Genomic DNA, 13,005 nt, shown 5'->3' with positions numbered 1-13,005 from the left:
CCAATTTATCGGGTAGGTTTTTTTTATGGATCGTTTATATATCTAACAATTTTAAAGAGGGAAGACACATTAAAATACATATGCATATCGATTAATATGGTTATTTTTCGCATGTAGTAAGCAGTAGACAAAAACGACAAAACGAATTCATTTTTTTTTAAATTAAATCATCCCTATAACCTCATACTAATTAAACATCACAATCTTAGAGAACATTATTTTATAATGCTATCATACACAATAAGATCCAAATCAGAATTTTTACCTCTTACAATAGCTTTCTGGTCACCGGAAGTCTCAACACACCCTTGCCCTATTATCCTTAACGCTCTCTAAGCTCCTTTGGATATTCTTGGCTGGATGCAGGAGTCCTCACACGGTCTCTTCCATATTGCTATTCTTCAAGGTATTATTTTTCTGAATCAATCCTGATTGTATATAATACATATAAAATAATCTTTTCTATTATTATGATATATTTTTAGTAGAGATTATAGAGAGTGAAGAAGTTTAGCCAGACATATTCAAAGAGAGAATTTTTTAACTTCAAAAATTTCAGATGTCCTTTACATTTCATGCATGGACTTATTTATAGTAGTCCTTCTATATGGTTACAGATTACCGGGATAACCGGTTTCTTTTACATAATTACTAATAATTCTCTTTTGCAGGTTTTTTCCAGGAATCTTTTATTTTCTTTGTCTGCCATTTCTTTGTCTGCCATTTCTTCTTTTGTCGTCTCTTCATATTTTCTTCATCTTTATCTTTTGTGTCTGCCATGATATCTTGCAGGATCTGTCATCTTTTCCAGGGAATCTGCTTTTCTTTTCTTCTTTCTCCATTTTTGTCATTTTGCCTTGATATTTTATTGTTGAATGGAATCTTCTATCTCCTGGTAGTATAACTCTTTCATATTTTTTGGTTTTCACCATTCAATTTACAGTGTTTTGGTGTATCACACCATTTTTGTATCATGCAAAGGGATCATAATTCCCTTTATCATCATCTTTTAGACTGATAATAGGTCTCTTTCTAGGACCTGTTATTCTTTGATAATATTCAGTAGTATATTTTGCATGATTATATTTCAGGTTTTCTATTTTATCAAGCATTATCTCTAATGTCATAGTACCTGAATTTTGTATAATATTATCATAATATAAGGTTATTATACTTTCGGTGAAACCTCCACCATGGCTTTCAGAAATGATTATAACTTTCCGAACTCGTAGTATATCTTGTATTTTGGACCTGAGGGTAGCTAGTCCAATGGCTCATTTTTCACATAACCATTCCTGGAATTTGTTAATATCACAGGGATTTGGCAATTTCAAGCTTTTGGTTTCTCCCACAATATCTGCCATATTCCTTCCCAATTTAAATAGTTGACATATTATTATGGGTTTTCCAACTAGATCAGTTGATGCATCAAAAACTTGTATTCCGTATGAGCCTGCTCCCATTTCCCATACCATAGCTTCCATGGATTTGACAATTATACTTGATAGTTTTGATATACAATACATGGTTTCATTTGTTAAGATCTTATCAACAAAACCATGTATAAACAGGTTATAGACTATGTCAGATTTTGCATTTTCACAACAAATATATCTGGGATATTTTGTAGATTTCGTCAGTCTGCAAATATCAGGGTTAGATTTATAATCATAATATTTCATCATTTGCTCATATGTTTTCACTATCTCAGGTGAGTGTTTCAGCTTATCACTCATTGATAAATTTGACAGAGTAGTTGATATGTTGGTTGAAGGTGATGGCATGGTTGCAAGCTTTGATGAAAATGTTATAGGTTTTATTGTAGGGATTGCAACTGAAGCTTGTAGAGTTGTTTTGTCTTTTATAGCTTCCATAATTTGTTTCAGAAAATGTTGGTTCTCCTGAACCAGGGTTTCTTTCTCCTTTTGGAGTTTGGTGATTTTCTCATTATTGGTTGATATATAAGAAGTGACATCAGTGATATATTTCTCAAAATTTTCCATCTTTTGTTATCCTGTTAAGAACAACAAACAATTAAATTTTCCCTTTACAAAAATAAAATGCATGACATTCAATGACATTTAATTTTCTAATAATTGATATTAATAATTCATCAATATACCTTCTATTAGGAGTGAAATAATAACCAATGTGTTTTTCTATTTCTAGAAATCCTTTATATGCTTCTTCTAGTTTTTTTGTATTATTTTCATCTAATCCTTCGAAAGCAAAGCTTTTTATGAATTCTACAGCTTCTGAAGTAGTAGTCCATATTATTAAAGATCCCGATATTATTTTTCATGGTTGAGCTTGTCTTCTTGTATATTCTATTTTCATTGTTTATTTTCTCTGCTAAGATAGTCAGCTAACACATTTTTTGTTCCTGATATATTTTTTATTACAAAATCATAACAACAGAAAAAAGATTGTCATTTTCTTCTTTTATTTAATTCTGGTAATAATTCTATTTTATTAGTAATAAAGGCTTTTACTTGAGTATTATCTGTTCTTACTACAAATTTAACAGGCAATAAATGATAATGAAACTTCTTAATCCCATATTTTACAGCTAATAGTTCTTTTTCATTTATGTGGTAGTTTGATTCATTAGGTTTCCAAGTTCCTCCTGCATATCCACATATATGTGGCTTTTCTTTATCTATGTCATCATTCTCATATGCTATTAGGACTGCTCCCCATCCTATATCGCTAGCATCAATATATAATTCTAAATGATCTGCTTCTATGGGTATTCTATGTTTTGGTAAATCTTTCACCTTTTCCTTAAGAATTTTCATACATTTTTCATGTTCTTTTGTCCATTCAAAAGGTTTATTTTTTGTTAGTTCCTGTAATGGTTTTCTTAATTTAGGTAAGTCTTTAATATGATCTGAGGCATAATTTACTATTCCTAAAAACTGTTGTACCTCTTTTTTATTTTCTAATTTATCCTTAAAATTTACAATCTTTGTTACTATATGATCTTGTAATTGTATACCTTCTTTATCTATCTTGTATCCTAAATATTCTATCTTATTCTTAAAGATTTCAAATTTCTTTTCAGAAAATAATATTCCATGCTGGTTTATTGTTTTTATAAATTGCTCTAAATGTTTTATATGTTCTTCTAGAGTTTCACTATATATTAATATATCGTCTACATATACTATGCAAAAATCTTTTAATTTTCTAAAGATTTGGTCCATTCTTCGGTGAAATATTTGTGGCGCATTTTTTAATCCAAAGGGTAATACTATCCATTCATAATATCCTTGCGGAACACTAAAGGCTGTTAAAGGCCTTGATTCTTTGGTTAATTTTATTTGCCAAAATCCACTTTTACAATCGAATTTACTAAACCATTTCTTATTTCCTAGTCTATTTATAAGATTTCTTTTATATGGTAAGAAATATCCATCAAATATAGTTTTCTTATTTAATTCTCTATAGTCTATCACCATACGGACTTTTCCCCTTTTCTGTTCATTATGTTTTCTTACAAGGAAAGCCGGGCTGCTATGTGGACTTTTACTTTCTTGTATTAATTTTAGTTTTAATAATTCATTGGTTTGATTATCAAATTCTTTTTGGTCTAAAGGGCTATACCTTATAGGTTTAGATCTTATTATATCATTAGGGTTTAATAATTTTATTTCAGCATATATCTTTTCCTTATCCCATAAACTCATAGGATTTTCTCCGAAGTTGGATTTTAGTAAATTATTATATTTTTCAGTTAATTCTTGTAGATTATTATTTCTTTCTATTCTTAGATTGTTTATTCTTATAATATTTATAGTACTTATTGGCATAATTCTTTTTAATACTATCCACTTATTACACGGAGTTTGTAATGATAGGGTATTTGAAGTTACTATATGTGTTTTAAAATAATCTAAGAAGTTATTTCCTAATAATATAGATTGCTTCATCTTATTCTGATATACAATAGGTAAACTGAATAATGTTTTATTTAGCTTTATTCTCATATTTTTTGCTATTACATCTAATTCTTTCTTTTGTTCATTAAATCCTGATACCCTAGTTCTATGTGCATTAGATTTTTCCCATCTATATGAAGCTAAAACTTCCTTTTTTACTAGACATAGATCTGCTCCACTATCTATAAATATTTTTTGTTTTAGGAATTTATATTTTTTATATTCTACATCTGCTTCTATGTATATTGCTACCATTCCTCTCAATTGCTTTCACTAGATGATTCATAATTTATAAGGTTTATTTCATTATCAGTTTCACTAACATAAAACTCTTCATATTCATACCATCTATTGTCATCTTCTTTAATTTGTTCTATTTCAATTATGAATTGTGATGTATTTATATATTTTACTTTCTTTTCTTTCAGTTTAGGACATCTATTAGCATAATGTCCTTTTTCATTGCAATTCCAACATTTACATTCACTTATATCTTTCTTTTTAAAAGGTTTTCTTCTAAACTTTCTCTTATTTTTATATCTTCTCCTATTTTCTGGTGTATTTCTAAATTTTCTAAATCTTTTTCTCTTATATCTATTGTATTTATAAGGGTAATTATTTCTATTCTGTTTGCTTCTGTACTTATCATATGATTTTTTCTTATTATACCTCTTCTTATAGTTCCTATAGGTTTTTTATCTTCACATCCAAATACTAGTCTTCTTTCAGTGAATCCACATATTTCTCTTAATCCTAGTTTTTTAATCCTTTTTAACCTTCTGTTGTACCCTATATTCTTCACATTTTCTCATTAGATATCCTCTTAGTACTCTTATTCTTTCACCCAGAGTGTTCTCACGAGGTTCTAACTTATTATATTCCTTAGTTATCTCAGTATTATAAGGTTCTGGTAAATGATCATAATATAATTGTTGATATATATGTCCTTCTTCGGGTAAGAATCTAGCTTCATAAAAGAATTTAGTAAAACTTATAGTATATTCTGGTAACTTGTTAATTTTACAGCATTTCATGTTATTTAGATTCATTATTATTTCTATTTTTCTTTCTATTAGAACTTAGTCTCTAGCTACTATCCAAGGTTCTCCTAAGAATTCTCTTTTTAATATCATATCAAATATTTGTAACATTGATTTCCAATCCGTTGCATACCTTAGTACTTCAATTTTTAACTGATATTCTATGGATTCTATCCAATATGCTACCTTTCCAATTAACGTTTTTGAGATCAAGTTATAAGTATATTCTAACTCATCTGTATGAGTGGAGTTCATTAATGCTATATAAATATTTGTAACATTGATTTCCAATCCGTTGCATACCTTAGTACTTCAATTTTTAACTGATATTCTATGGATTCTATCCAATATGCTACCTTTCCAATTAACATTTTTGAGATCAAGTTATAAGTATATTCTAACTCATCTGTATGAGTGGAGTTCATTAATGCTATATACATTCCTAAATTCCAATCAGTTATTCTCCTACTAATTTCTCGTTCTTCATATACATTATCTAAGTCTAAAAAGTATCCATTTAAGTTTACGCCTTGTGACATTGATCCTATGAATTCTTTAAATTCATTATGTTGTCCTATTGGTATGTGTTTTGGTATTGTGTTCCTATATCTTGTTATAACTTCCATATTATGGTCGGTTATTTCTTCTTTCGGGTAGTTATTCATCTCCTCATTTTTTATTCCTTCAGTTTCTATATCAGTATAATTATTTTTATCTTCTTGGTCACTATTAGATTCTTGTTTTATTACTGCATTTACATTTTTCATTCTTTCTAAAGCTTCTATTATATTTTTATTTTCTATTTCTATTTCAGAATTTTCCTCATAACTACTGTTATATTCTTCTATTATATTCACCGTTTTTCCTAAATTATCTTATTCCGATTCACTAGTACTTGTATTATTATTTGTAGACACAGTACTAGAAACTTCACTTGTATCTTTTTTTTCCTTTTAACTTATTTAATTGATTTTTCAATATTTCTATTTCTTTTTTATTTTCTTCTGTTTTTTCATTTAATTCCTTTTTTGTTTATCTTAAATCTCTTTTTACCTCTTTTAGTTCCTTTTTAGTTTCTTTATATTTATTTTTATATTTTTTATATTTTTCTAACCATTCTTCATTAGTATTTAATCATAGTTTTTTATTCTCCGTTCTTATTTCTTCTACTTCTTCCTTTTGTTGTTCTAATTTTGACTTTAAATATTCTATCACAGTTGTATCAATCTTAAACTCAGCTTTAGTTTCACTAGTTGTTTCTTTTTTTAATGGTTCATACTTATATTTTTCTCTTTCTAAAATTTCTTTTCCATGATTCTTTAAAAATGTTATCACATTATATTCTTTTTATTCTTTAGTTTCCATTAGAACTTTCATTTTTTACTAAGTTGTCCCAAATTATCTAATACTTTTCCTATTGGTTCAGATATATTAGGTTTCATTTTACTTATATCTATCATCATTGGCTCATTAACTCTTCTCCATGCATTTATGGCTTTTAGTTCTGGCTTATTTGTAATTTCTTTTTCTGGTATAATTTCTTATTTTCCTTCTTCTAATTTTATTAACTTGTCTAGTATCATTTTTAAAGTAGGTATTTTAGAATTATTCCATAAGCTTGTTAACTCTTCTCTTATTATTTGTCTCAAATTTTCTTGATTATCTTGTTTTTCTATCAGTCTCATTATTGCATTTAGTTTTTCCTTAACTATTATTTCTTCCCATAAATTTTTTATATATTCTGAGTCTGACATTTTATTATTTGTTGATTCGCTTCTTCCAACCATTTCCAACATCTATCCAATATTTACTAGTATTTTTACTCTGTTCTTCTAATTTCTTAATATCATTTTCTAACTTTGTTTGTCTTTCCTTACATTCTAAGTATTTTATTTGTGAATCTATTTCGCTCTCTAACATACTTTGTATCTTCTTTAACTTTTCTTTCTTATTTCTTAATTTTTCTTGTATATTCATAGTTTTTCTATAAATCTTTCTTTTCCTTGATCTACTATTTTTATTCCATTATTATTAATTTTATAATTTATCATTTTTAAGAAGTCGCTCCCTAATAATAATTCACTCGAACTATCATATTCTATTACTCCTATATTTATATTATATTCCAAGTCTAATATTTTAAATTTTAAATTAGTACATTTAGTAATAAATATTTCTCTATCATTTTCTGCATATCTGTAAGTCTGAGGTTCTATCCATTTATAATTTTCTTCATTTACCTTGCTTATATGAATAAAACTTTTGGTAGCTCCTGTATTAATTTCTGCTATACAGTCTCTTGTTATTGTTTCGTCAAATATTATTATTTTTATTTTCAAACTATCAGTATCTATCTTTATTAAATCTATCTTTCTACTCGCCATACTCATTGATCTAATTAATCTTATAGGATTTTGTTCTTTTCTAAAACTTAATCTAGATCTTTCTAATATTGGTTTAATTCTTTGCCTTGGAATCATTTGTCTATTACTAAAATCTATTGTAATTTCTTCTGGGATTATTATTTGAGATTCTTCTTTATGTTCAATTTTTTCTAATATATCATTATATAACTTTGGTACTATTATTCCTAATTCCGTTTGTTTCTTAACGTGATGGTTTCCAGTCATAGCATAAACTATTTTGGTTTCTATACTAATAACTTTACTTCCTTTTTGCATTTTTATTCCATCTAACTTATAGTATAATGTTAAAGATCTTTCTTTATTTTCATCCCTTAGTGATATACTGAAATCGGGTTGTATTATAAATTTTAATTTCTGATATATCAAGTTTCCTTTTATTACCGCTATTAATGAATCTTGTATATTTCCTATTATTCTATCATCCAATACATTTATCTGTATAGGAGTATCGATATTTTTCTGAAAATATTCTTTTATTGTAAATTTTATTGCTCCAAAATATATATTTTTTAGTTTATTTGCTTCCTTTTGTTTTAATTTGGATAATTCTCTTTTTATTAATTCATCCGTTATTAAATTTATTCTTGTTTTTCCATTTATTGTATCTATATCTATTACATTCTCATGTTTTTGGGCTATATACCTAACTTCCTTATTTTTTCAAAATATGATGTCTTGAATATCTTTTTTATTATTAATTCTTCTGATTCACTTTGAATTTGATTATATATATCTGGTTTAAAACTTAGGGTTTGTGATGTTCCTCCTTCGTATTCATCCATTTGATAATATATATCTTGTTTTTCACTTATTTCTTCTAATGACATTTTATCCATCTATATTTTATCCAGTTATATTATTTGTTAAAATTATTCTTTTAAGTCCTTGTATTCTTAGTTTATCATTTCTAAATGTTATTATCATATTTCCAAGTTGTTGGTAAATTCTCATAATTTCTTCGCTATTCTCTCTTGTCCATGTTATTTTATTTTTTCTTTCTAGTAATTTTTCCAGATCTATTTCTAATTTTTCTTGATTTTTTATTAATTGCTTTAGTTTTCTATTATTTCTAGTTATTGCATTTGGATCTGTCCAATTCATTTTTTAATTTTTTTGTCTCAAATCGTTTATTAATCTATTTTGTTCAGTTAATACTTCTTTTAAGTCTTTTATTTGGATTTCTAAATTAGTTTCTTTAATAAATTTTTCTCGTTTTAATAAAAGATTTTCTTCCTCTAGTCTCCTAATTTTTTCATCTCTTTCTTCCAACATTGTTCGTGACATAACTATAATATCTAATTTTTCATTTATTATTTGCATGCTTATCTTATAACTTTCAATATGTTGATTTATTAGCCTGTTATATGTTGGTTCTTTATCAGCTATATACTGAATTGATTGTATCCTCAAATCTTCCATAAGTCAAATTCCTTCTTATTAATTGTCTGTATAAAATTTTCTTACACATCTGTTGTGTTGCTTTGTTTTCTACTATAAATAAAATTAATAGAGTTGCTATTATTTTAGATTTATATTCTTTATCCGTTTCTCTATTTATTCTTGTCGGATGTCTCATTTAACCTTCAAATTTATTTCATTTTTACTATTCATGTACCTTTTACTATTCATTAGTTACTATTCACTGTCTACTATTCATTAGTTATTATTCACGGCTACTTTGCTACAGTGTTTTTACTGTTCATCTCTCGCCTATTACTGGCTCTGATACCAATTTCTGGGGGTATGTTTCTTTTATGAATCGTTTATATATCTAACAACCCTAAAGAGGGAAGACGCATTAAAATACATATTCATATCGATTAATATGGTTATTTTTCACATTTAGTAAGCAGTAGACAAAAACGACAAAACGACAATTAAGGGGCCAATTATCATTTCCCTCTTGTTTTACTCCCTCTATTTTTTATTATATTACGTTTGACTTTTCTGCACATATTTTTAAGTGCTTTGACCGCATAGTTAAAATAATATTTTTTAAAATTTTCCTTTTGTAAATTAAAATTTTAGTTATATATTTTTATTCAAAAAAAGAAAATTTTAAAAATTATTATTTTAACTATGCAGTCAAAGCACTTAGAAATATGTGCAGAAAAGTCAAACGTCATATAATAAAAAACAGAGGGAGTATTAGCTAACAAAGTACTCCCTCTGTCTCATTATACGTTTCCTATCTTGACTTCTGACACTATTCATGGTTAGCGATTGACTATTAATTTATGTCTAATTTATAAAATCAAATATAGTCATGAGTGATCTTGTTGAATTCATATTTATGAGTACTTTAATATAATAAAGTTTTTATATTTAATACTAATACGAAATTAAAGATATTAACAATCAAACGTGTGCACTGACAAACGTGTCCAACACAAATATGAAACGTTTTTAGGGACGGAGGGAGTAGTAAATTTAATTTTTACTGAGTTTTAGGGGAACGAGAATTTGATTCAGTGAGGATAATTTTTGAGAAATAGTACGGAGAACATTTTTTTTAATGCGGGAATCACTTAATTTCTGTAAATAAAATATTACATAAAAATAGTACAAAATGTATTATTTCACGAATCATACTCTACAAAGATCATTATTCTATTCTAAAGTTTGAATATCATATATATATGTGGAACATTGCAATTGTTTAATTCGGCGAAACATATTTGGTTTGCAAAATATTTATTCAGCTTGCATAATATTTATTCAGCTTGCAGAATATACACATTTTACTTATTAAACTTAATTAATCTTCAACAATTAAAAAAATGATTGATATTCAATGAATATACTTCACAAAACATTATATCTTATAGTGTTTTGATTGCAGAACGTACATAGTCTCCGATGAAATAGTGGTCTTCATAGAACTTTACTTTATTTTTTTAAATAAAATTTGCGGTATTATTATCTTCTTAAAATATTTAACATGATTTGAAACAAAAAATAACTAGACATGGAACTCTTTTTTACGTTTTCTGAAAAATAACTAAATTTATTTTTTGGTTGCATTCGAGATTGCAAATTCGTATTTTTGTAAATAAATTTTAAGATATTTCAAAGGGCACAAACACTAGTGTACTTTTGACTTCATCAATATAATACCTTACTTTATAACTTCAATTCACGATCTGATCCTTCCGACACCGTGACTGGACCCTTCTTGCAGTTTAGCTGCCGTCGGGTGTCTACAAAACAACACCGGAGGGGGGTTTAGATCTCATGGCGCCTCTAATGAGAAAGTAAGAACTCGGTTTTAAATGATAAAGATAGAAATGTAAGGAGGTTGTGGGTGTGTGTGTATGAGTTTAAAAGAGAGTGTGTAACCTTTAAACCTCTTTTCGTTAGACTATTTATAGCCCAAGGTTAGGGTTTATGGGTTGATACCTTTCAATCAGGGCCGCTCATTTCTGGAGCGGAGGGGCACCTGGGACCTATAAATGCATTACACGTGTCCAAGTCAGGACGGTACATAAGTATGTTGATCATTATCCATCCACATCTGTCATTATCACGTGAGATCCTTAGTCATAATTTATGATTCACGTATTATGCCCCTAGCAACTTTAGACTCTATTTGGCAGATTGCCAAGACCCCTTTTACTTTTAGAATGTAGTTGAGGATTCGACCTTGTTCTTTAGAGGGAAGAATGGGGCAGGAGCCCTGTAGTACGAAGGGAACTGAGAGTGCACTTTGCGAAGCTTAGATAAAGCGGGATTGCGCAGCTGTGAAGCGGCAAAGCCGACTATACATACACCCCATTTGTGCTTTTAGCTTAGGTTTCTTAGTTAGGAAATTGCCTTTTAGATATGACATGTCTTGTTTGGTTTGTGAAGTTGCTCACGAATCAAAGTTTTAATATCCCTTCGAAGTGTCGCACACTCTTTTTTTTATCGGTAGCGGGGGGGGTACTTCCGTCGGTGCTGGCCCCCCATTATGGAGCCAGCGGGTTCTGAATGACCTCCCTCTGACGGTTTAAAAGTGGTTAACCCGTCTCGATGACATTAACTTAACTGCCTTAATCCACAATCCACGAAAGGGAGGAAGGATCGATAGTTAGAAAATCCACGTGCAAATGATCAGCTCTTAGGAAGAGATGACATTGAATGCGCTCTTACTGTTCGAGAAGAAATTGCGGGGCGAAGGCTGCTGGTTCGGGGGTAGACGCAATTTTAGATGTGTTTGAAAAACTTGGTTGCAGACCTCCAAATCCAAATCTTTTCTCTTTAAAAAAAATAAAACGATTAATGATTGTGGCATCATTCACTGCGGTTATGAGGGCAACGAGTATACCTATACCTGGTCGAATACCCAAGAATGGGGGCTGTGTCAAAGCCAAAATTGACTGAGTTTTTTTATTCGAGGCGAAACCCTTCTCCGCCGTTACGGAGTTCTTCTGCTTTAATCTCCGAAATCGAAGGTCAGCTGACCGAGGAGTTAGTATTGATTCATGCAAAGATGCTCCTCTAAAGCTGGAATAAGGGATTGTCCATCTTTGGGCCTCCTGGATATGAGCCGTGAGGTTGATTCAGTCTTGGGCCGGACCTGGACTAGGTGACCCAGGCCCAAGTCCAAGAAGGATTTTATATCTTATCAAAACCACTCTGTTAGTCAACTATTATCTTAAGGGTACCAAATGCAAAAAAATAATTTAAGAATGGTATCATTGGTATCATTGGTAAAACTTTATCAGCACAAATGAAAACCTTATGTAAACAAAGTAAGAACCACATTGATGCAGTAGTCAAAACGAGAGAGGGAAAATAGTTTAAACTAAGTGGTATATTTGGTGAGCCTAATCGTTCAAAGAGAATGGAAACATGGAATCTAATTCGAGAGCTGGCAGATAATAATGTATGCCTGTGGTGTTTAATAGGCGACATGAATAATGTATTGTCTTAAAACGACAAGAAGGGGAAAACCATACCCACAATGGCTGATCCAAGGTATTAGTGCTATTTTATTGGATTGCAACTTGATTGACATGGACTTGAATGATTATCAGTTCACATGGGAAAGCGGTTTTGGAATAGATGATAGTATAAAAGTGAGGCTTGACAGGGCATTAATATCTTCAAGCTTTGATGACAGACTCATTAATCTGGAGATTTCGACATTAGATCATTACTCATTACTATTAGAGCTTGACAAGAATAAATATGCGTAACAGGCAAAACCTTTCCGTTTTGAAAATGCATGGCTTAAAAAACCCACGTGCCAACAAATAGTTTAAGATGTACAAACAACAGATGACCACCTTACACTCTACAAGAAATTAACATGATATGCTAATATTTTGTCCATATAAGGTCAGGAGGTAACATGGAATTTTAAAAAGAGAACCAGCCAATGCAAGAAGATTTTGAAGCAATTAAAGGGCAGGCAAGATGCTAACTCTATTAAAATTATTCAGGAAGAAAAGAAGAGGCTGTCAGAAATCTATATCCAACAGGAAATATTTTGGATGCAGAGGTCAAAATAGATGTGACTACAAGAGGGGGACCAAAACTCAAAATGTTTTCACGCTGCTACAATGAACATATGAAGAGCAAACCAGATCACTAACCTATAAAATAATGCAGGTG

Source organism: Apium graveolens, chromosome 3, assembly GCF_009905375.1.
Source record: "Apium graveolens cultivar Ventura chromosome 3, ASM990537v1, whole genome shotgun sequence".
In the NCBI taxonomy this organism is placed as follows: domain Eukaryota; kingdom Viridiplantae; phylum Streptophyta; class Magnoliopsida; order Apiales; family Apiaceae; genus Apium; species Apium graveolens.
This window is presented reverse-complemented; position numbering follows the sequence as displayed.